Source organism: Schistocerca piceifrons, chromosome 7 (genome assembly GCF_021461385.2).
Source record: "Schistocerca piceifrons isolate TAMUIC-IGC-003096 chromosome 7, iqSchPice1.1, whole genome shotgun sequence".
NCBI lineage: Eukaryota > Metazoa > Arthropoda > Insecta > Orthoptera > Acrididae > Schistocerca > Schistocerca piceifrons.
Genome location: NC_060144.1, coordinates 509,765,258 through 509,790,048, shown reverse-complemented (window position 1 = coordinate 509,790,048; position 24,791 = coordinate 509,765,258). Strand labels below are relative to the sequence as shown.

At 45.2% G+C, this 24,791-nt stretch overlaps 2 non-coding genes and 1 pseudogene across 2 annotated transcripts; 1 reads left to right on the top strand and 2 right to left on the bottom strand.

Annotated features, from left to right (window-relative positions):
• Positions 1-510: 510 nt before the first annotated feature.
• Trnat-ugu lies at positions 511-584 on the top strand. The gene has a single exon. It is a non-coding gene; the product is annotated as a tRNA-Thr (tRNA).
• Positions 585-12,278: 11,694 nt separating this feature from the next.
• LOC124709401 lies at positions 12,279-12,396 on the bottom strand (annotated as a pseudogene).
• A 684-nt stretch (positions 12,397-13,080) lies between these two features.
• Positions 13,081-13,155, bottom strand: Trnal-caa. The gene has a single exon. It is a non-coding gene; the product is annotated as a tRNA-Leu (tRNA).
• Between the last annotated feature and the right edge of the window lie 11,636 nt (positions 13,156-24,791).

Genomic DNA, 24,791 nt, shown 5'->3' with positions numbered 1-24,791 from the left:
ACTGTTAAATTTATGTCGCACTTGAGGGAGCGTGCAAGGGATAAGTCCCTGCAGACGCACTATCCTCTGTGCCGCGGTGGCTCAGATGGATAGAGCGTCTGCCATGTAAGCAGGAGATCGCGGGTTCGAGTCACGGGCGGGGAACACATTTTCAACATGTCCCTAATGAAGTGTATCAACGCCTGCTTGCAGCTAGGGTGTCTATTTAATCATCATTTAATTTCTAGCAAAGCTGCATGGTCATCCACGGTAACTGTTCTTTCGGGAAAAGATACTACCGTCATATATAGTTAAAAATATGGGTTCCCGGCCTTTGACCATCTTGTGCGAATGCACACGCTATGCCCGAACTCGTACGGGACTTGGTAGATTAGTCTGCCACGAGTAATGAGTATGATGGGCAAACATCTATTAGGCGCACTACGAATGTAGTGTTGTGGACATGTTGGGAATGTGGATCTCACGGGGAGCGTGCAAGGGATAAGTCCCTGCAGACGCACTATCCTCTGTGCCGCGGTGGCTCAGATGGATAGAGCGTCTGCCATGTAAGCAGGAGATCCCGGGTTCGAGTCCCGGTCGGGGCACACATTTTCAACATGACCCCAATGAAGTGTATCAACGCCTGCTTGCAACTAGGGTGTCTATTTAATTATCATTTCACTTCATGTAAGTCCTCCGCGTGAATAGCATTACGCCTATCTTCAGCCACAGTTAAAATGATTCAAATGGCTCTGAGCACTATGGGACTTAACATCTGAGGTCATCAGCCCCCTAGAACTTAGAACTACTTAAACCTAAGTAACCTAAGGACATCACATACATCCATGCCCGAGGCAGGATTCGAACCTGCGACCGTAGATGCCGCGCGGTTCCAGACTGAAGCACCTAGAACCGCTCGGTCACATCGGCCAGCAGCCACAATTAAAGGAATGTAATGATGGTGAAGTCTGTAATAAAGGGCTCCTTTTACTCTACACTTTTATCATTTGAAAGTACTAAAGTATTTTACTACATGTACCCGTAATTGTAAATAAGAAAATAGGGGCAGATTTCCGGCACCCTAGTTACCTGTACTGTATTAGCAGAGAGTCGAAGTCAGATTAGTATTACAATTTTAATAACATCATATTTTCGTGGATGTCACACTGTGATGCGTTTTTAACGTGAATTCGGGAATGAAGTGGATTAAGGGCCCATTATCCTGTCAGACTCTAATATATGCGATTTCCATTAATTTGTTTTTGGAAAACTAATGGAGCAATCAACGTAAATCTTTTTGTACATTATTTAGGATTTAGCAATTACTGGACAACATTTTCTGGTTTCTGAAAGAAATTCAGTAATCATTACGCTCCACGTCCGAGGAGTTAAAGCTGCTCCGTTCAGAGTGAGGTGTATCAACGACGGAAATCCTGCAGTGGGGAAATCTTATCTCTAATAAAGAAACCATTTTCTTAACCTATAGGATATTGCCTACGTACTAACAGCAAAATTTTTTAAAATGTGACAAAATAATAATATGGCGACGTTTTGAACAAAGATGTAATTTAATCCTCTCCTTTTCGTCACGTTTCTTGTTATATCTAATGAATAAATTAGAACAAAAAATTAGCCTATTATTTTTAGTACATGCTCGAAGAGTCAGTGAGCCATATTCCAGAAAGATGTCTTTAATAGTGCGTCCGCAGTCCATTCCGTAAGTTTGAGGTAGGAGTAAGAATCTAACATTTCTTTTTAAATTAATTTATTCACTAGTTATTACTAAATACGTGACAAAAATACAAGATAAAACTGCATCTTTGTTTCGAAGGTCCGGCATTTTATTATCCTGTCACACTGCAAAAATCTATGCTATTGCTCCCTGCGCAGGATACTATAGATTAAGATTTATTTCAGATAATATTTCAGACTGTAGTACGTCGGTCATAGATGCACCTCATTGTGGACAGAGCAACTATAACTCCTCGGATGAGTGGTTAATTTTTTTTAAAGAATCAGAAAATGTTGGCCAATAATCAATAAATAATGTGCAATAAGATTTAAGTTGATTAGTTTTTCAAAAAATCGCAAAGGTAGCTTATTTTATAGGCTGACTGAAGAGAAAGGACCGCTAACGAATATAAAAGGTTGCTATGTTAAAAAGACGTTGTGCTGTTGATAACATTGTAACGAACGAAGTGCAGAAATAATGCTGATTAATGTCCCCTTGGTAGCTAAACAGCCTGTGCTTGATACTTTTTTCTGGACAAAAAAAAAATAATTTGCGATGGTCGAGATAAACGGATCGCTTTGTATAAGGGGCGGTTGTGACCAATTCCATTTACTGTAAGAACATGCGAAGCTTGTTTAAACAAGATGTGTGAGTGGGTCTTCTCTTTTACGACATTTATGAACATCATTACCAAACATGAAGCTCGCCACAGTTTAATACGTTCCAGAAACAGGCTGTTTAAGGACTACAACTGTTATTTAATTCATGTACTACTCAGTGGATTCCATGGCCTATGAATATATTAGTAGTGTGAGTGCTGCGTTCATCACAACGGATTAATCAGGAATGGCGCGTATAATTTTCAATTTAAACTTGCTCCCGTTGCGCGGTTCGTCCTGAACTCACATGAAAACCGATGGCGCAGAGTGCCATTAAATATGTAAGATAGCGTGGCGAAGGAACGGAAAAAGTTTGCCCGGAGTGTGACAGCTCAATTATTTTTCGCATAAAAATTAAAAAAGACTCTGTTTTTGTTACCATGGTTTTCTTATTATGCAGTCTTCCTCGTGTAATTTTAAGGCAACTATTTGAAGTAGGTTTATTTTTGGAAGTCTCACATTTCTGCTTGCTAATGAAAGAGCTATTTTTTTGCTGTTGGACATGCACCCTCTCAGACTACACTGTGATGTGATTTATGTTCATTTATAGGGCTTATCATGAAATGAAAATTGACAGGCGTGAATGTCAACGATAACGAAAGTAAACGTATGTCCGCAAGGTGCGTTTACGTGCCGCCATTGGCCTCAGTATGAAATACTGTCCTAATTAACACAAATGTCAACTTCGCGACTAAGTCCCCATTGCACGCCTGTTCGTGCTCCTCACATCATTACAATTAAACAGCCTTCTTTTCATACACACATTCGTCGTATCCCTGAACGTTTAAATGATTCAGTCAACCTACTTATGTCCCCCACAGAACTCACGTCACAAAACCTTTGTATCCCTACAAGTACGTATCCATAGCTAAGTGCTCAAATCGGCTGACTCCCACTAGGAGGACACGCGTTCAATTCTCGGTAACGTAAGGGAGTTTTTACCATGGCGGGAGGACTGGAACGGGGTGTAGTCAGACTCTTGAAACCAGCTGAGTAAGCCTGGCTCCAGATCACGAAAGCTGGCAACAGCCGGGAGAGCGGTGTCCGATACCACACCTCTCCATACCGCAAATCCAATGACGTCGTTCGCGGAGGAAGGCGCGGCGGTCGAATCCGATGAAACCGCCACCGTCTGTGGACGGCGTCTACTTTACACCTACAAGCATATTCTGTTTCTGATACTGCCTACCATTACTACTGCTATAATGATGACAATGATAATAATGACAATAATAATGCTAATAATAATAACGATTATATTTATGTCAAGGAGAAGAACGGAAAAAGTGGTAGAAGCCAACTTCAGGGAAGATTAGTTTGGATTTTGGAGAACTGTTGGAACATGAGAAGCAATACGGAGCCTGCGGCTTATTTTTGAAGATGGGTTAAGGAGGGCCGAAGCAACGTTTATAGCATCTGTAGACTTAGAGAATACTTTTGACAGTGTTGACTGGAGTGCATTCTCTGAAATCCTGGAAGTAGCACGGCTAAAATGCGGGAAGCAAAAGGCTATTTACAACGTGGCAGTTGTAAAGAGTATAGAGGCTTGAAAGGAAAGGAAAGCAGTAGTTGGGTTGTAGCAGTTCAATGGAATGAAAACTCTCTTCACGTGAGAATATAACACGAACACTTACGAATGCAACACAAGGGTAATGGAAGGTAGTAAAATTGAATCAGGGGAGGCTAAGAGAATTAGATTAGGGAACGAGACGCTAAAAGCAGTAGACGAGTTTTGCTATTTGGGCAGTAAAATAACTTTTCATGGTCAAAGTAGCGAGGATATAAAATGTACCCTGGCAGTGGTAAGAAGAGCATTTCTGCAGAAAAATTTGATAACGTAGAATACAGATTTTTCAGGGTTAGGAAGTCTTTTCTGCAGATATTTGTCTGGAATGTAGCCTTATATGGAGGTAGAATGTGGACGATAGGCACTTCAGACAAGAAAACAATAAGAGCTTTTGAAATGTGTTGCTACACAAGGATGTTAGAGATATGTATAGGTCGGGTAACTAGTGAGGAGGTACTGAACACAATTGGTGAGACAACAAATATGCCGTACAACTTGACTGAAAGAATGGATGGATCGGTTGACAGGACCCATTTGATACATCAATGGGCGACCGATTTAGAACTGGAGAGAAGTGTGCAGAGTAAAAGTTGTAGAGGGAGACCAAGGGATTAATACAGTAAACAATTTCAGAAGAATGTAAGTTGTAGCAGCTATTCGGAGATGAAGAGCCTTGCACAGGTTAGTGCGGCGAAGAGAGAGCTGCATCAAGGCAGTCTTCAGACTTAATACAACAAAAACAAATTATTACTATGGCTACGAAGTCTTTCGCGACGTATTTCTTGAGTAAAAATTTCTCGGTGTACATGCCGCGTCAAATCAGGATAAATCTCCAAGCTTTCGACCACTACCTCCATGGTCGTCGTCAGGGCTAAAACTGACTGTCGTGAACTAGCGAGGTTCCCACTTTTATATGCAAAGGGCGGCTTCTTATTGGCTGGAATACGTCAGCGATATGGCGCGTAGCGAAGTGGTGCCCTCTACTTCCATAGATGTAGTTGCTATCCCGCGTTGCTTGCAGCGCCATCCCTTGAATCAGGAGGTAAAGTGCGAGAAGTTTTTCTCTGCGATTTTTCTTTATCCAGTGCACTCTTCCAAGTGTTGCTAAGTGTATAGCCGTTGTCTCTATTAAAGTTATTATCGCTAAGTCTAATTTCGACTGCTTCCCGGATCACAGAGTCCCAGTAATTCGATGTGTGGGCTATTACTCTGGTTTCTTCAAATAAAATCTTATGCTTGTTAAGCAGGCTATGTTCAGCCACCGCTGATTTTTCCAAATACCTGTATTTCAGGTGGCGTTGGTGCTCGATGCAGCGGTCGGCAACGGTTCTTACAGACTGGCCCACGTAATTCTTGCCGCATTCGCAAGGAATAGTATAAATTCCCGGCACTCTTAAGCCGAGACTATCTTTGACTGGTCTCAACATTTCCTTAATTTTCCTAGGTGGTCGGAAAACTGGTTTTATTCCTTGCCTCTTCAGGACTCTGGCTATCTTCCTCGTTGTAGCACCGCAAAAAGGAAGCCGCGCTATGTGTTGGTCCTCTTCTTGTATGTGGCCGGCATCGTGTCTTACTTTCTTGGACAATACTGATTTAATTTCACCGGCAGAATAACCATTCCTCTTGAAAACAGTCGTCAAATGGTTAATCTCGGGACCGAGGTGGTCCTTGTCGGAAATAGTCCTGGCTCTGTGTACTAAAGTATTCAGCATAGCTCTCTTCTGAGACGGATGATGGAAGCTATGGCTATGCAGATATAAGTCTGTATGGGTTGGCTTCCTGTACACAGAAAGGCCCAGTCGTCCATCCGGCTTTCGCTCTACCAACACATCTAAAAAAGGTAACTTCCCTTCCTTCTCTACCACCAATGTAAATTTTATGTTTGGATGTACACCATTCAGATGTTCGACGAACTGCTGCAGCGTGTCGCTGCCGTGTGGCCAGATTAAAAAAGTATCGTCGACGTATCTGTAGAAGCATGATGGGCGGAGGTGAGCACTGCTCAGGGCTCGTTCTTCGAAGTCCTCCATGAAAAAATTCGCTATTGCTGGTGACAGTGGCGAACCCATGGCTGTTCCATCCGTCATTTCATAATAATTTCCACTGTATAAAAAATAAGTGGTCGTCAAGGTATGCCGGAACAACTTCAAAATTTCTGAGGAGAAATGAGCAGCCAACAGTTGTAATGTGTCATCCACAGGTACTTTGGTGAATAGAGAAACCACGTATACTATACTATTACTATATTTTTTGCAGCAGCAGCATCAGAGGCAGCAGCTGACGAAAAATTAATACACATTGCAGTGACGGTATTGTTATACCGTTACATAACTATGATGTACACTCATGTGACGAAAGTCATGGAATACTTCCTAATATCGTCTCGGACCACATTTTGCCAGCGTATTGCAGCAACTCGACGTGGCATACTCAACAAGTCGTTGGAAGTCCACTGCACAAATACTAAGCCATGCTGCTTCTATAGCAGTCCATAATTAGTGAGTGTTGCCGGTGCAGGAGCTTGTGCACTAACTGACACCTCGGTTATGTCCCATAAATATTCCATGAGCTTAGCGCTGCAGGTGATGTGCTCCTAGCAAAGGCACTCTCGTCGGTCGTCTGCTGTCAAAGCCCATTAATGCCAAATTTCGCTTCACTGCCATAACGGATGCGCTCGTCCTACGTCCCACATTGACTTCTGCGGTTAAAAATGGTTCAGTTGGCTCTAAGCACTATGGGACTTAACATCTGAGGTCATCAGTCCCCTATAACTCAGAACTACTTAAACCTGACTAACCTAAGGACATCACACACATCCATGCCCGAGGCAGGATTCGAAGCTGCGACCGTAGCAGCAGCGCGGTTCCGGGCTGAAGCACTCGGCCACAACGGCCGACTTCTGCGGTTACTTCACGCAGTGTTGGTTCTCTGTTAGCACTGACAGCTGTAGGCAAACGCCGCTGCTCTCGATCATTAAGTGAAGGCTGTCGGCCATTGCATTGTCCGTGGTCAGAGGTAATGCCTGGAATTTGGTATTCTCGGCACACGCTTGACCCTGTGAATCGCAGAATATTGAATTCCCTGACGATTTCCGAAATGGAATGTCGCATATGTCTAGCTTCAACTACTATTCCGCGTTCAATTCCCGTAGTGCCGCCATAATCACGTCGAAAACCTTTTCACATAAATCACAGGAGTACAGATGACTGCTGCGCCAATGCACTGCCCTTCTACACCTTGTGTACGCGGTACTGCGGTTATCTGTATATGTGCATATCGCTACCCCATGACTTTCCACCTCAATGTAGAATTACTGTAGGTGTAAAACACTAGTCCGATATAACTGACGGCTTGAAGTGTCTAATCTTATCAGCTAAACAAAATAAATGTGTGTCTGTACGAGCGCTAATCTCTCTCATCTTGTTCTCACTATCCCTGTACGAAATATAATTTGGGAGCAGCATAATGCTCGGACTGTTTCCTGTGAACAGATGTTATCTAAATTTACCCAGCAACGTTCCAGTAGAACTACGTCGTCTTTCTTCCCCAGACATCCAATTAAGATCCTGGAGCGTTTCTGTGACACTTTAGTAGGGCTACAGCGACGCGTCTATGAATTCGGTCCATTTCTGATGTTCCGTCGACTTGTCAAGGACTCCAAAAGTCGGAACAATACTGCACATTGGTGTAACCTACTCGTAGGTGCACTCCACTTTGGCAGAACACTTTCAACAAATCGAAGTCAAACATTCGCTTTCCCTTATATGAACTACACTCCTGGAAATTGAAATAAGAACACCGTGAATTCATTGTCCCAGGAAGGGGAAACTTTATTGACACATTCCTGGGGTCAGATACATCACATGATCACACTGACAGAACCACAGGCACATAGACACAGGCAACAGAGCATGCACAATGTCGGCACTAGTACAGTGTATATCCACCTTTCGCAGCAATGCAGGCTGCTATTCTCCCATGGAGACGATCGTAGAGATGCTGGATGTAGTCCTGTGGAACGGCTTGCCATGCCATTTCCACCTGGCGCCTCAGTTGGACCAGCGTTCATGCTGGACGTGCAGACCGCGTGAGACGACGCTTCAACCAGTCCCAAACATGCTCAATGGGGGACAGATCCGGAGATCTTGCTGGCCAGGGTAGTTGACTTACACCTTCTAGAGCACGTTGGGTGGCACGGGATACATGCGGACGTGCATTGTCCTGTTGGAACAGCAAGTTCCCTTGCCGGTCTAGGAATGGTAGAACGATGGGTTCGATGACGGTTTGGATGTACCGTGCACTATTCAGTGTCCCCTCGACGATCAGTGTAGGAGATTGCTCCCCACACCATGATGCCGGGTGTTGGCCCTGTGTGCCTCGGTCGTATGCAGTCCTGATTGTGGCGCTCACCTGCACGGCGCCAAACACGCATACGACCATCATTGGCACCAAGGCAGAAGCGACTCTCATCGCTGAAGACGACACGTCTCCATTCGTCCCTCCATTCACGCCTGTCGCGACACCACTGGAGGCGGGCTGCACGATGTTGGGGCGTGAGCGGAAGACGGCCTAACGGTGTGCGAGACCGTAGCCCAGCTTCATGGAGACGGTTGCGAATGGTCCTCGCCGATACCCCAAGAGCAACAGTGTCCCTAATTTGCTGGGAAGTGGCGGTGCGGTCCCCTACGGCACTGCGTAGAATCCTACGGTCTTGGCGTGCATCCGTGCGTCGCTGCGGTCCGGTCCCAGGTCGACGGGCACGTGCACCTTCCGCCGACCACTGGTGACAACATCGATGTACTGTGGAGACCTCACGCCCCACGTGTTGAGCAATTCGGCGGTACGTCCACCCGGCCTCCCGCATGACCACTATACGCCCTCGCTCCAAGTCCGTCAACTGCACATACGGTTCACGTCCACGCTGTCGCGGCATGCTACCAGTGTTAAAGACTGCGATGGAGCTCCGTATGCCACGGCAAACTGGCTGACACTGACGGCGGCGGTGCACAAATGCTGCGCAGCTAGCGCCATTCGACGGCCAACACCGCGGTTCCTGGTGTGTCCGCTGTGCCGTGCGTGTGATCATTGCTTGTACAGCCCTCTCGCAGTGTCCGGAGCAAGTATGGTAGGTCTGACACACCGGTGTCAATGTGTTCTTTTTTCCATTTCCAGGAGTGTACTTCCACAAGTTCGAGCCTTCTCACATATCTTTCTATGTGTACTCTCCATAGTTGTACGATGTGTCGTGAACACGTCGGTGATCATTAATCTCGTAATCAATTACTATAGTCTTCTTTGTTATTGGGATCCACGTTTCTGGAATTCCTTATGATTGTGTACGAACTATAGCAGAGTCAATCGATAGTCCACTCTAAGAAGACTGTCGGTGCTGTGGCTGACGGGAGTGGCAGTTTTGATGTTATGTCGGAAGACGGTGCGTGTGACATTCGACCGATATTTACTTGTTTCCGGCGGTCACTACCAACCTTAGCTCTGAGTGCTGTGCACCAGTATGCTGACGCTGTCGTAGCTATATTATCACAATTTGGATTCTGTTTTACAATTTAATATAGGAAGACATTTTCAACTAAAGTAAAAAATAGTCATTGATCTTATGTTCAGTGTTAAGTAAATTCTACGACTGTCTGTGTAAATTAGGTTTGATTTATGGAGTAACTGCTACGTACTTTTGAAGGAAAGAGTATTATCAATGAAAATATCGGTAATTTTAAACCCTTTTAAACTCGGTTACGTACAATATTTATGTGATATACAGTTTTACGTCTGCTCTCGTTTCCGAGTACTTACACGTTAGAATAAAGTGTCGTCTGACTATGATCGCTGCGTCGGGAAAGCTCCTATACAGTATCCACCGAGGTCAACAGCTACTCCCGTTCACAGCGCGCCTACGTTCTCCGAAGGGTGGTGCTTCCGAGAAACGCCTGATCCACGTAGTGTACGGCCGACTGTAATGTATTGGTTCGGTTCGGTTCGTATGTTCTTGTTGTTGTGGTTGTTGTGGTGTTCAGTCCAGAGACAGGTTTGATGCAGCTCTCCATGCTACCCCATCCTGTGCAAGCTGCTTCATTTCGGAGTAACTACTGCAACCTACACCCTTCTGAATCTGCTTAGTGTATTCATCCCTTGGTTTCTCTCAACGATTTTTACCCGCCACGCTTTCCTCCAGTACTAAACTTGTCATCCCTTGGTGCCTCAGAACGTGTTCTAACAACCGATCCCTTTTTCTAGTCAAGTGGTATCACAAATTCTTGTTCTTCCCAATTTTTTTCAGTACCTCCTGATTAGTTACGTGATCTACCCATCTAATCTTCGGCATTCTTCTGTAGCACCACATTTCGAAAGCTTCTATTCTCTTCTTGTCTAGGCACTTCAGTCTGGAACCGCGCGACTGCTACGGTTGCAGGTTCGAATCCTGCCTCGGGCATGGATGTGTGTGATGTACTTAGGTTAGTTAGGTTTAAGTAGTTCTAAGTCTAGGGGACTGATGACCTCAAATGTTAAGTCCCATAGTGCTCAGAGCCATTTGAATCATCTCTTCTTGTCTAAACTATTTATCGTCCATGTTTCACTTCCATACATGGCTACGCTCCATACAAATACTTTCAAAAAAGGCTTCCTGACACTTTGATCTACATACGATGTTAACAGACTTCTCTTCTTCAGAAACGCTTTATAATGCTACAAAAAGGACGTCTTTCTGACTTCGTTACAAAATATAGAGCTCAATTTATTACATAACCGAACTGCATAAAGATAAGCTAACAGTTGTGCGAGGGGTCGTCTACGAAGTACGTTAGTCTGGCCACACAAAGCAGTAAAAGCAACAAATTTTAATGTACAGTTTTATTGTACAGAAGTATACATTGTGAAAACATAAGAGAGTTACTCAGACTTCAAAATTCACCTTCTCAAAGACGGATGAAGCGGATAATACTTTTGACAACAGAAATAAGAGCTACGCTAAGAAAAAAGTACTCCTGAAATTTCGAAATATTCTACTCTCTAATTGTTCTGGAATGACTGAATTTCTCACATTCCATTGGTGCACATTTAATGAGGCATGAATCACCGGTAGCAAACAGTATTAATTTTAACATTTGTCTGGTGTTATTAATATTCATGTGGCATGCTGTTTGCTTCTTAATAACGATTTCTTCCCTCGTGAGCACTAAGAGCGATATGAAAAGTGTTGCTGAACAGCCCAGTAGCATGTCCACTAACACTGTTCATTCCGATTTCTCTTGCTTGGCGAGTGTGTTATGAAAATCAATGCATGGTAGGGGTACGTAACAGATGCTGTACCATTTTTGCCAGTTTCTCAGCCCTTTCGCTGCACTTAATATCACGGAAACCCTGTATCCAGTGCACATGAGCTGAGTCTTCTCAGCACGTTGCCTGCCAAGGGATTTGCAGTTTTCCGTTCGGCCGCCTTTGCAAAAGGCTGTCGAGCACTCGTCAGGTCAGTGTATATCAGGACTTTGTCGACTTGCATATCGACGATAGATGTAATAGATTGATTAACGAAGTAATTGTTCATTGCACAAAAGCGTGTAATCAGAATAATGACTGGAGCACAACCAAGATAATCTTGCAGACTTTCATTTAAGGAACTAGGGATATTCACAGTAGCTATATAAGAAATTTGTTGTTAATGACCCACCCCAATTCAATAATGGTTCAAATGGCTCTGAGCACTATGGGACTTAACATCTGAGGTCATCAGTCCCCTAGAACTTAGAACTACTTAAACCTAACAAACCTAAGAACATCACACACATCCATGCCCGAGGCAAGATTCGAACCTGCGACCGTAGCAGTCGCGCGGTTCCGGACTGAGCGCCTAGAACCGCTCGGCCACCTCGGCTAGCCTCCAATTCAAAAGCAGTACCTATGTGCGTAGCTAAAACACTAGGTGAAAACTGATCTTCAATAATTTGTGTCAAATCTAACTGACACAGAAAGGGGTGAATTGTAATGCCACAAAAGTCTTTAGACACTTACCAGAGAGCATCAGAAGTCTGGCAGATAGTCAACCAATGTTTAACAACAAATTTAAATAATTTCTGAATAACAACTCCAATTAATCGATGATTTTTTAGATATGAATTAGTTGCCTTAAAAGCACTTCGTCTTCAGGCCACGAGTGGCCTACCGGGACCATCCGACCGCCTTATCATCCTCAGTGGAGGATGCGGATAGGAGAGGCGTGGGGTCAGCACACCGCCTCCCGGTCGTAAGATGGTATTCTTCACCGAAGCCGCTACTGTTCGGTCGAGTAGCTCCTCAACTGGCATCACGAGGCTGAGTGCACCCCGAAAAATGGCAGCAGCACATGGCGGCTCGGATGGTCACCCATCCAAGTGCCGACCAGGACCGACAGCGCTTAACTTCGGTGATCTCACGGGAACCGGTGTATCCACTGCGGCAAGGCCGTTGCCAAATTAGTAGTCTTAGAAAAAGTAAAAAAAAATAAAAATACTTGATTTTTGGCTTGTAAAGAAACCTTTTGGTAAAATAATAGTACCACATCATTACGAAGTGTGGTATTCGTGATCTGTGGAACAAGTACAAATCTAATGTAATCTGATGAATGGCAAATAACACGATTAATACAGATGCTTATCTACATAACGAAAGTAATTGGTCCAGCCCTGTTTGGTCATAAAAAACTGCGGGTCGTGTAAAGATATACATTTTGGAACAATATGTGTACAGTTTTATCAGTCGTACAAGTTACGATGCAATTTAGACGCTCTCCATTCAGACGACAGTTCACATCCTTTGGTCACAAGCCCATCACAGACGTGACAGTGAATATTTGAAGAAATGTCGTTTGATACAGACCACATGTCCTCTGCGAAACTGATATCATCATGCTGTTAATGTCCGAAGACTTCATCATACTACATTGCCTGACAAATAAAAAGTGAGGCCCCGATTGGACGGATGTCAGTATAATTTCGCACACGTACTCACCGCAGATGGGTATGTAAGCGATTAGAGCTGCAATTCTTTGTGAGAGTTAGAATGGCCCTCGGAGTACATTAGTGTTTCCAGAATGAGATTTTCACTCTGCAGCGGAGTGTGCGCTGATATGAAGCTTCCTGGCAGATTAAAACTGTGTGCCCGACCGAGACTCGAACTCGGGACCTTTGCCTTTTGCGGGCAAGTGCTCTACCAACTGAGCTACCGAAGCACGACTCACGCCCGGTACTCACAGCTTTACTTCTGCCAGTACCTCGTCTCCTACCTTCCAAACTTTACAGAAGCTCTCCTGCGAACCTTGCAGAACTAGCACTCCTGAAAGAAAGGATATTGCGGAGACATGGCTTAGCCACAGCCTGGGGGATGTTTCCAGAATGAGATTTTCACTCTGCAGTGGAGTGTGCGCTGATATGAAACTTCCTGGCAGATTAAAACTGTGTGCCCGACCGAGACTCGAACTCGGGACCTTTGCCTTTCGCGGGCAAGTGCTCTACCAACTGAGCTACCGAAGCACGACTCACGCCCGGTACTCACAGCTTTACTTCTGCCAGTACCTCGCCTCCTACCTTCCAAACTTTACAGAAGCTCTGCTGCGAACCTTGCATTTTACATTAGTGTTTTTCGTGTTTATCGTTGTTACCACGTCTGGTAGTGTATGTAACGGGCGCGAACGAAATCAGATGTTGAGTCATCACTGAAAAGCATACGGATGTGACAGTGGCCCAATGTTGCACTGCACGGGAATGTGAGGCAAACATACGACCTCTGACCAACGGAATGGAGGATCGTCGAGCTGTGCGTCAAGCACATCTGTGCCTGCCGTCCGAGAATAAGTAATCTGCTCCCTGCAACAGTGTGTGTCAACCACCATCGCTGGTCGAGGACTACCTGCAGAGGGAATAGGAAATTACCGTCCCATGCGAAGGCTATCGATAACGCTACAGCTCAAACCACTGCGTCTCTGTGGTTTCGTGACCGGGAAGCGTAGACTGCGGATCAGTGGGATCACACTGCGTCCAGAAATGAATATCGGTTCTGCACTGTCTCAGATGACCATCGTGGGCGAGTACGGCGCCGATCCAGGGAGACATACGATTTGTCCAACGTTTTGAAGAGGACCAGCGGTGCTACTACCGGCATCATGATATGGGCAGTCATAGAGTATCACTAGGTAATGGCTGGTGGTGACAGGGAGAACTGTGATGGCACTACGGTATGTCATGGACATCCTGCGTCCTCATGCGTTACCCCTCGTGGAAAAATATACTGGTACCATTTTTCAATAGGGTAACACAGGTGCACGCAAGGCACGTGTCTCTATGAACTGTCTGCGTGATTTGCAGGTGCTCCAGAGGTCAGAGAGGCCGCAAGATCGGTCCCTGATAGAACATGTGTGGTACCAGCTCGACCGTAACTCAGCTCCAGTATCCAGGATCCTGGTTCCCGAAGACCAGTTACGACGGCTGTGTGCCGTCTTGTGTCAGAAGGGGATACAACGACCTTGTAACACCCTACCCAGTGGAATCAGCGCATGGATTCAGGCCAGACTGGGTGCTACGTTACACTCTACTGCCAAGTTGTTCTAAATTTGACTCGATTTTCTACCCGCTGAAAAAGGATCACATAACCTCTCAATATATGAAATTTCACTTCGTTTCTTCCTCTCTTAGGGGCGCTTCACTCTTTTTGCCTGCAGAAATATTCAGACATGCTGCATCTATAGCCCTCCATTATCGCGAAAGTGTTGCTGGTGCATGGTTTTGTGCACGAACCGACCTCTCTGTAATGTCTCATAAATGTCGAAGGGATTCAAGTCAGAAAATGAGGGTGGCTACACCGTTTGCTCCAACTGTCCTGAATGTACTTAGACGTGTTGTGAACAATTGTGACTTGGTGACACGGCCTGTTGTCATCCATAAAAATTCGATCGTTGTTTGGGAACATCAAGTCCATAAATGGCTGTTGGAGGTCTCCAAGTAGAGGAACATAGCCACTGACAGTCAATGATCGGTTCATTTGAACCAGAGGAGCCGGTCCATTCCATGTAAACACAGCCCACACCATTATGGAGCCCCCACCGGCTTGGATAGTGCCTTGACGATAAATTAGGTGCAAGGCTTCGTGAGGTGTGCGCCACACACGAACCTTACTATCAGCTCTTACCAACTGAAATCGGGACTTATCTGACCACTCAAAAATTCACGGGTCGTCTAGCATCCAAACGATATGGTCACGAGCCCAGGACAGCCGCGGCAGGCGATGTAGGGCTCTTAGCAAATGCACTAGCGTCATTCATCTGCTGTCATAGGCCATTAGCGTCAAATTTAACCACACTGACTTAACGTATACGTTCGTAATACTTCACATCCTGATTTCTGCGGCTACTTCATGCAGTGTTGCTTGACTATTCGCGCCGAGAACTCTACTCAAACGCCGCTGCTGTCGGTCGTTAAGTGAAGGTTCAAATGGCTCTTAGCACTATGGGACTTAACTTCTGAGCTCATCAGTCCCCTAGAACTTAGAACTACTTAAACCTAACTAACGTAAGGATGTCACACACATCCATGCCCGAGGCAGGATTCGAGCCTGCGACCGTAGCGGTCACGCGGTTCCAGACTGTTGCGTCTAGAACCGCTCGGCCACTCCGGCCGGCCGTTAAGTGAAGGCCATCGGCCACTGCGTTGTTCGAGGTTAGAGGCAATGTCTGAAATTCTGTATTCCTGGCAAACGCCTGACACTGTGGATCTCGGGGATATTGAAATTCCCTAACGATTTCCGAAACGGAATGTCCCATCTATCTAGATCCAACTAGCATCATCATCTTTCTTCTTCTTCATCATCGTCGCCTTGTCCCACGTCACTTAGGGTCGGCGTTGCTCTTCTGGATCCTTCTCCTCCATAGTACTCTATCCATTGCCTCTTCCTTCTTCCATCCTTTCTCCCTTAGGGCCCCAGATATCTTACCCTGTAAGTAGGCTGTTTAGGTTTGTTTTATTGGTAACGCCACCTTTGTATAAAAAATCACTGGCTGTGCTGTGTGCAGTCTGTGGCTAGTTTGCATTGTTGTCTGCCATTGTAGTGTTGGGCAGCGGCAGCTGGATGTTAACAGCGCGTAGCGTTGGGCAGTTGGAGGTGAGCCGCCAGCAGTGGTGGATGTGGGGAGAGAGATGGCGGAGTTTTGTAATTTGTCATGAACTGCTATATATATTATGACTATTAAGGTAAATACATTGTTTGTTCTCTATTAATATCTTTCATTTGCCAACTATCCCTATCAGTAGTTAGTGCCTTCCGTAGTTTGAATCTTTTATTTAGCTGACAGTAGTGGCGCTCGCTGTATTGCAGTAGTTCGAGTAATCAAGATTTTTGTGAGGTAAGTGATTTCTGAAAGGTATAGTTTAATGTTAGTCAGGGCCATTCTTTTGTAGGGATTTCTGAAAGTCAGATTGCGTTGCGCTAAAAATATTGTGTGTCTGGTTAAGCACAGTCAGGTATAAATTGTTCAAAGGGGACGTTTCAACCCTTCCACCTCATCTTCGGTCTTCCTCTCCTTCTCGCTCCTTCAATCTTTATATCTTCTACTCCGTTTCCGATATACTCTTCCCCTTTTCTCTGTAAGTGTCCGTACCACCTTAGTCTGCTCTCTTGTATCTTTTTTTACCCATGGGTCCCACTTTCACAGTCCCTCTAACAAATTCACTTCTAATCCTGTCCTTCCTTTTTACCCGACACATCCAGGTCAGCATCAACATTTCCGCCACTTGCATCTTCCTTTCCTGGGCCACGTCTCTGCCCCGTATATCATAGCAGGCCTCACCACCGACTTGTACACTTTCCCTTTCAGCCGGCCGAAGTGGCCGTGCGGTTAAAGGCGCTGCAGTCTGGAACCGCAAGACCGCTACGGTCGCAGGTTCGAATCCTGCCTCGGGCATGGATGTTTGTGATGTCCTTAGGTTAGTTAGGTTTAACTAGTTCTAAGTTCTAGGGGACTAATGACCTCAGCAGTTGAGTCCCATAGTGCTCAGAGCCATTTGAACCATTTCCCTTTCAACCTAATGCTCACCTTCTTGTCACACAACACTCCACTCATTTTCCCCCAGTTGTTCCAACCGCAATTTATTCCGTGTTGTATCTCGCCTTCCAGTCCTCGGTCCCTCTGTATGTACGACCCCAGGTATTTAAATTTGCAGACCGATTTCAGCTCATCATCCTGGATCTTGCAAGATCTCATCTGCAAATCCTTCAGTGCTAAATATTCTGACTTTGTCCTGCTAATTTTCATCCCTCTTTCTTCTAGTGCCTTCCTCCAATCCTCTAGCTTTTCCTCAAGTCTGTCGATGCTCTGCTCACAAGGAACCACATAATCCTCAAACATCATATTCCACGGCGCTTCCTTCTTCTCATCTTTCACCAGCACATCCATAATCAGGTCAAAGAGGTAGGGACTAAGCGCAGACCCTTGATGTAACCCTACTTTTACTGGAAACTTTGTCATGCCCACACTACTTCTCACCTGTGTCATTTCTCCTCTGTACATTTCCTTCGCTAACGTCACATACATAGATCCAACTAGCATCCCGCGTTCAAATTCTGAGAATTCCCATTGCGTGCCGCAATCGCGTCGGAAACAGCTTCAAATGAATCACCTGAGTACAAACAACAGCTCTGTCAGTGCACTGCCCTTTTATACTTCGTGTACATGATAAAACCGCCGTCTGTATACGTGCTCACCGCTATCCCACGACTTTCGTCACCTCAGTGTGTACGAAACTAGAAATGGAGGTTCCGGCTCCTCTGTCCATTACATGGTCGATATCAGATTTAGTGATCGAGGTAACTTCCGTTGTAAGAGAAAGTTTTCCATCTGGCCGATGAGTGAGTCCTTTGTGTAGGCGACCCAGCAGCAGCACGGTACAGAAGTCGAGCCCTGGGACTCGGTGCTGTCGTCGGGGCGTCGCCAGATGCAGCTGGTGATCAGTAGCGGCTGCGCGTGAGTTTTAATTAGTGCAGGCGCTATAATTAGTTGTGGCGCTAACGCCGCTTAGCTACGAGGCGGCGATCGCTGGCCGATGGCCGATGGGGCGCTACGCCGACGCCCGCGCAGTTAATTCGGGACCGTCTGGCTGCCTGGAAGGAGGCGAGGAAGGAGCGGCAGAGGTGTCGGGGCAGGCCGACCTTCCTGACACAGCACGTCTCTCCTCAGGACTCCGAGTTGTGACAATTCTTTTAGGAATTAAAAATCTGAAACATGGCTGTGAAACAGCAACTGTGTAAATCTGAAGAAGTTGGAAAAAATCAGCCAACCAGTTGTAAAACGAAGGCTTATTAGACCTTGATCTAGGTTTCGATATTTCTAAAAATACCTTCTTCAGAAGGAGTGGGCCTTATTACATCACATGATGGTACATTAGATTAGTTGAGACCGAGCGGCTCTTGTTATACATACATTACTAGCCATTAAAATTGCTACACCGAAAAGAAGTGGAGACGATAAACGGGTATTCATTGGACAAATATATTATAATACAACTGAGATGTGAGTACATTCCCACGCAATTTGGGTGCATAGATCCTGAGAAATCAGTACCCAGAATAACCACCTCTGGCAGTAATAACGGCCTTCATACGCCTGGGCATTGAGTAAAACAGAGCTTGGATGGCGCGTACAGGTACAGCTGCCCATGCAACGTAGACACGATACCACAGTCCATCAAGAGTAGTGACTGGCGTATTGTGACGAGCCAGTTGCTCGGCACAATTTACCAGACGTTTTCAATTGGTGAGAGATCTGGAGAATGTGCTGGCCAGGGCAGCAGTCGAACATTTTCTGTATCCAGAAAGGCCCGTACAGGACCTGCAACATGCGGTCGTGCATTATCATTTGCATATCACAGCATCTTCTTCCTGTCGGTTACATTTCGCGTCTGTAGCACGTCATCTTCGTAGTGTAGCAATTATAATGACCAGTAGTGTACTTAAACCTAACTAGCCTAAGGACATTACACACATCCATGCCCTAGGCAGAATTCTAACCTGCAATCGTAGCAGCCAAGTGGTTCAGGACTGAAGTGCCTAGTACCACTCGGTCACCGCGGCCGGCTAGTGGGCCTTATTACATCACATAATGGTACATTAGATTAGTTGAAGCCGAGCGGCTCTTGTTATCATAAAATTGTCAAAAACAAGAATTGTCCTAAGCCATGCCTTTAGACAGCAGCCAAATTACAGTAAGTGTACTTCAGAATGAATGCTCACCAGTAAATGCCCACAGGTAGAGGCTCCTGCCAACATAAAATTGTAACAGAAGTCAGAGGATAAAATATTGGCATAAGTTACATGTACATGACGCTCGGGACAAAGGCCAACTGTCTTCTGAAGATATTTTTAGAAACATCGAAACCTAGTTAAAGGGCTTATAAACCTTTGTTTTCAGCTGGTTGGATGATGTTTTTCAACCTCTTCTATTTTGAATTATCTTCTCTTTTGGCAAATCGAAAAAGCCTGATACGTGAGCACTGCTCAACCTGCTTTTCGACGTTTTAACTTTATCCTTGAAAAGCATTGTGAAGTAAGTCACGTATCACCTCCCACACACAAAGTCAAACTCTATGCAGCTAATATGTTTTATATTAAAGGCTACGTTATAATTGGTGTTAACTAAGACATCCATATTTCTCGAGATACTTTTACAGGGTTCAGAAGGGGAGGGAGAAACGAAAAGAAACTTGACGAGCTGAGAGGGTACGTTCAAAAATGGTTCAATTGGCTCTGAGCACTATGGGACTTAACATCTTAGGTCATCAGTCCCCTAGAACTTAGAACTACTTAAACCTAACTAACCTAAGGACATCACACACACCCATGCGCGAGGCAGGATTCGAACCTGAGAAGGTACGTGATGTTTTTTCAGCGATTACAATATGGAGTCAAATTTACGAGGAACTTGCCAGTGCAAGCCACCGTATCACCATAACGTTACACTCCCCTCTGGCCTGACTGCAAGCATTGAGTCGGTTGGGAAGGGTGTCATCAAGCTGTTGCATTGTCTCGAGTGACAAGCTCATCCGCACCTGTTGTAACTGGTCATTGAAATGCTGGCACTGGGACAGAGCGTACGTCCAAGCTGGCCTCACACATGTATCATCGGGGCCAGATGTTGAGATCTTGCTGGCCACATGAGTACCTCAAAGTTCCGCAGGCAGTTCATAGAGAGATGTGCCATGTCCGAACGAACTCCGTCCCGTTGAAAATTGGCAGGATCTACGTCGGACACCGTTGTGCTGTCACGAGTTCCCTCAGTCACTAATAGTCACGACCTGAATTCGTGCTTCTTGACTCCCATACCGTAATGCCAAGAGCAACACCCCTGTTTCTCTCCAAAACATTAGAGAATGCAATCTGTTCCCAAGTCGCCGCCTTACTAGAAGACGTTGGTAGTCCATGGTAGTGCTGAAATGTGGATCATCGCTAAACACATTCAACATCATCTATCAGCAGACAATGCCTTCCAATCAAGGCATCACTCCAGGATTTGTTGGTTGATCTGGGGGAGGGGACCAAACAGTGAGGTCACCGGACACATCGGACTAGGGAAGGATGCGAAAGGAAGTGGGCAGTGCCCTGTCAAAGGAACCATCCCGGCATTTTCCTGAAGCGACTTAGGGAAATCACGGAAAAACTGAATCAGGATGGCCGGAGGCGGGTTTGAACAGTCGTCCTCCCGAATGCGAGTCCAGGGTGCTAACTGCTGGGCAACCTCGCTCGCTGGCACCGTTCCAAACTCAGCCATTTGTGTCGTAGTGTTGACGGCACGGGACTAGTTCCCTGGACCGGCTGCTGCTAGTCTCTGAACAATGGTTCAAGAAGACACTGACCCCTTCAGGGAGTCCATTACTTGTTCTCGGGTGGCAGGGGCAGGTCTGAAGAGCATACAAGATGCTTGGGCGCAATACGCCGTTTTTCCCTTCAGTTGGACATGGCTGACCAAAAACTTGACGACGTGTATGCTTGCTCTCACGATCCCGTGCATTCCAGTCTCAGGCCAGTTCATATTCAAAGGCTCCAAAAATTTGGATATTTGCACGATTCGCGTAGTCTAAAAAATAGTGATTCACAATGAGGCCCCACTCATACGCTGTCTCACACGAGTACTCGACGTCTCCATGTCCTCCTCACTCATCACCCGACACTTGACACAGTTCACCCCGTCCCCCCCTTGTGTACCCTTGCAGGCCTAGTGACAATACTAAACATGAACACCACCAAGACTCTCTAGCGGCTGTTCTACGTAAGTAGGACAATGTACATTCGGTCTAGTTATGACTGACATTTTTGTAGTAATTTTTTTTTTGTATGTCAATGGCTATAGCTTTCCTATCCCAGCTGAAGCAAGTTCAAACAACATACTATAAACATTATTTCCATTCAAACACAACCGGTAATCTGCCGTGCTCCCTGTATACTATTTTGATCCGCTGAATCGTTGAAAATTGGCCTTCAGCGTCATCGTAAATTGTACAGTGTACACTGGCTTCGTTAGACACTTCGTAATTCTGATGCATAGCTTGTTTGACACCATAAGAATGACCTCCATACCCACCTTAATAAAACAAGCAGTCTCACGTGAAGGTGGGCTATTGCGGACGGTTGTGGAGAGTGAGTTAAGGCAGTTAATATGGTTCAAATGGCTCTGAGCACTACGGGACTCAACATCTTAGGTCATAAGTCCCCTAGAACTTAGAACTACTTAAACCTAACTAACCTAAGGACATCACATACACCCATGCCCGAAGCAGGATTCGAACCTGCGACCGTAGCGGTCCCGCGGTTCCGGACTGCAGCGCCAGAACCGCACGGCCACCGCAGCCGGCGGCAGTTAATAGCAGAGATTCTATTCTAATAATCACTATGGGACAACACTGATACACTGAAGCGCCAAAGAAACAGGTATAGGCGTACGTATTCAAATACAGATAAATCCAAACAGACAGAATACGGCGCAGCGCTGGGCAACACCTGAGTAAGACAAGTTTCTGGCGCAATTGTTAGATTGGTTACTGTTGCTACAATGGCAGGTTATCAAGATTTAACTGAGTCTGAACGTGGTGTTATAGTCTGCGTACGAGCGATGGGACACAGAATCTCAGAGGTAGTGATGAAGTGGGGATTTTCCCGACGACCATTTCACGAGTGTACCGTGAATATCAGGAATACGGTAAAACATAAAATCTCCGACATCGCTGAGGCCGGAAAAATCCTGCAGTAGCGGAGCAAATGACGACTTAAGAGAATCGTTCAACGTGAGAGAAGTGCAACCCTTCCGCAAATTGCTTCAGCTTTCGATGCTCGGCCATCAACAAGTGTCAGCGTGCGAACCATTCAACGAAACATCACCGATATGGCCTTTCGGAGCTGAGGGCCCACTCGTGTACCCTGCACGAAATAAAGCTTTACGCCTCATCTGGACCCGTCAACACCGACATTGACTGTTGATGACTGGAAACACGTCACCTGGGCAGAGGCGTCTCATTTCAAACTGTATCGAGCGGATGGACGTGTACTGGTCTGCAGACAACCTCATGAACCCCTGGACCCTGCATGTCAGCAGGGGACTATGTCCATAGCGACGGGCTTGGGTAAGTCCGGCAGGACAATGCGACACCCCACACGTCCGGAATTGCTACGGAGGGGCTCCACGAACACTCTTCTGAGTTTAAACACTTCCGCTGGCCACCAAAGTTCCCAGATATGTACGTCTGGGATGCCTTGCAAGGTGCTGTTCAGAAGAGCTCTCCACCCTCTCGTACTTACAGATTTATGGACAGCCCTGCAGGAGCTGCTACTCATCTGCAAACAATAGACCACCAAGTCATAGTTTCAAATGCAAAACAGGATAATAGTCCCTGGATGCGAGGATGGGAATGCATTAAGGAATGACTGAACGTTTGAAACTGTCGGGTGAGTAACATAAACGTTCTCAACTGATATACTATCCTCGCTATAGGCAGTGCTTTCACAATTCACGCCATTTCATAAGAGTCATGATATCTGTTGTTATGATAAATCATCACTGTCTGTCTCACTTATTTTATTACCAAGTATCGGCGTCAATCCGCAGTGCAAATTATCTTCAGGTCTAGTCGGAACAGGAATAAGAGATTTAAACAATAAAAATTACGGAAGTGCGACATTACCATCAGACGCTGCACAACTAACGACAAAATAACGTAAGACACACACACACATCTGGCGCCGCTAAATGCAGTATGGCAACTAACGTAAAACAATGGTTGTGGGTGGTGTAAAAATTTTTGTGTAGTCATGTGCATGTATCATAGGCTAGTACATTAAACCTTCATCAAAGCAACTTCTCCATAAAGAAACAAATTAAATTAATACTGAAGTCAAGAAAATCTAAAGACATGATAATGTAATAAATTTCAGTTCGTTTGATGCGTCCTAAAGTAAAAGATCAGATTCAAATGTAAAACAACTTCAGAGTACAGTGTGTATAGTACATTTTCGTCGTTTGTATACATTGAAAGGTAGTGAAAATTAAACATATCTGATCAGCATAGTTTGAGTCTTCCACCTGTTAAAATACAACTTTAAGAATTGGCCTTAATTTTAATGAATAGGGTAACAATACACTTAGGACCCTTATTGTAAGTTGAAAAATGGGAGAAGAAAGGAGGAAATATTAAAAAAAATAACTATAGCTTTTGGCAAATACTGCAAATGTTACAAAGGCTGTTTAACGATAATAGCGCGGGAATAATAATAGCGTGTATTGGTAGAGTTCCTGGAGTTGACACTGTCCTTTAACTTTTTCCTTGCATAGCGATAAGAATTACCACCAGGTTGAGGGCCTGGCTACAACAGTCTGGTTGGCACTAATGCAAACATTTGTCGCGCGCCCGGGTTCGATTCCCGGCGGGGTCAGTGATTTTCTCTGCCTCGTGATGACTGGGTGTTGTGTGCTGTCCTTAAGTTAGTTAGGTTTAAGTAGTTCTAAGTTCTAGGGGACTGATGACCGTAGGTGTTAAGTCCCATAGTGCTCAGAGCCATTTGAACCATTTTGCAAACATTTGTTTCAACGAGTCCGAAATTAACTTTTCGGAAAGCATCTATGAGTTAAAAACCTAGTCCTTTATTATAAGAAGTATATCGATGACGCTATAATTTTATTTAATGGCAATGATGAAGGCGTGAAGTAGGTGCTGCAAAAATGTGTACCATGCATCCTAAAATACAATGTACTATAGAAACAGACAACGATAATGTCCTCAATTACATGACCATTTCATAAGCTAGAGGGAAATAAATTTGATAACTTTAGAGAACTGACATGCACCATCACCATAATCCACGCGAAGGTAGCCTATGCGGTACAAGGAAGCCTATTTTCACTCAACGTTATGCCATCGGGACAGATGAGATAAAGAGGGAAATCGATATCTTTAAGTAGATTGCGGAAACAAATGAGTAAGACTGCACTATGGTTTCGCGCAACACGAAACTAAAGTACGGAAAACTAAGTCAGCATGACGTAAAGTTGCACAATTTCTGATGACATTTAAAGGTCACTACTTGAACCCAACGTAAAATTGCCTTTAGAACCGGAAATATGTTTGGACACACGATCTGTCATAACATTTCACGAGGAAAGATTAAGTATTTACGCTCCAGTGTTTATAACTTGTGATTACTGTCAAGAGACTTGCTTTGGGGAGACTACTCGAACATTCGATTGCACAAAGTAAAACTGCGCTACGTACGCAGTTATCAACATATAAATATGAAATCACTAGTATTGACACTAACTTGGAGACTGCACATGGAGCAAACC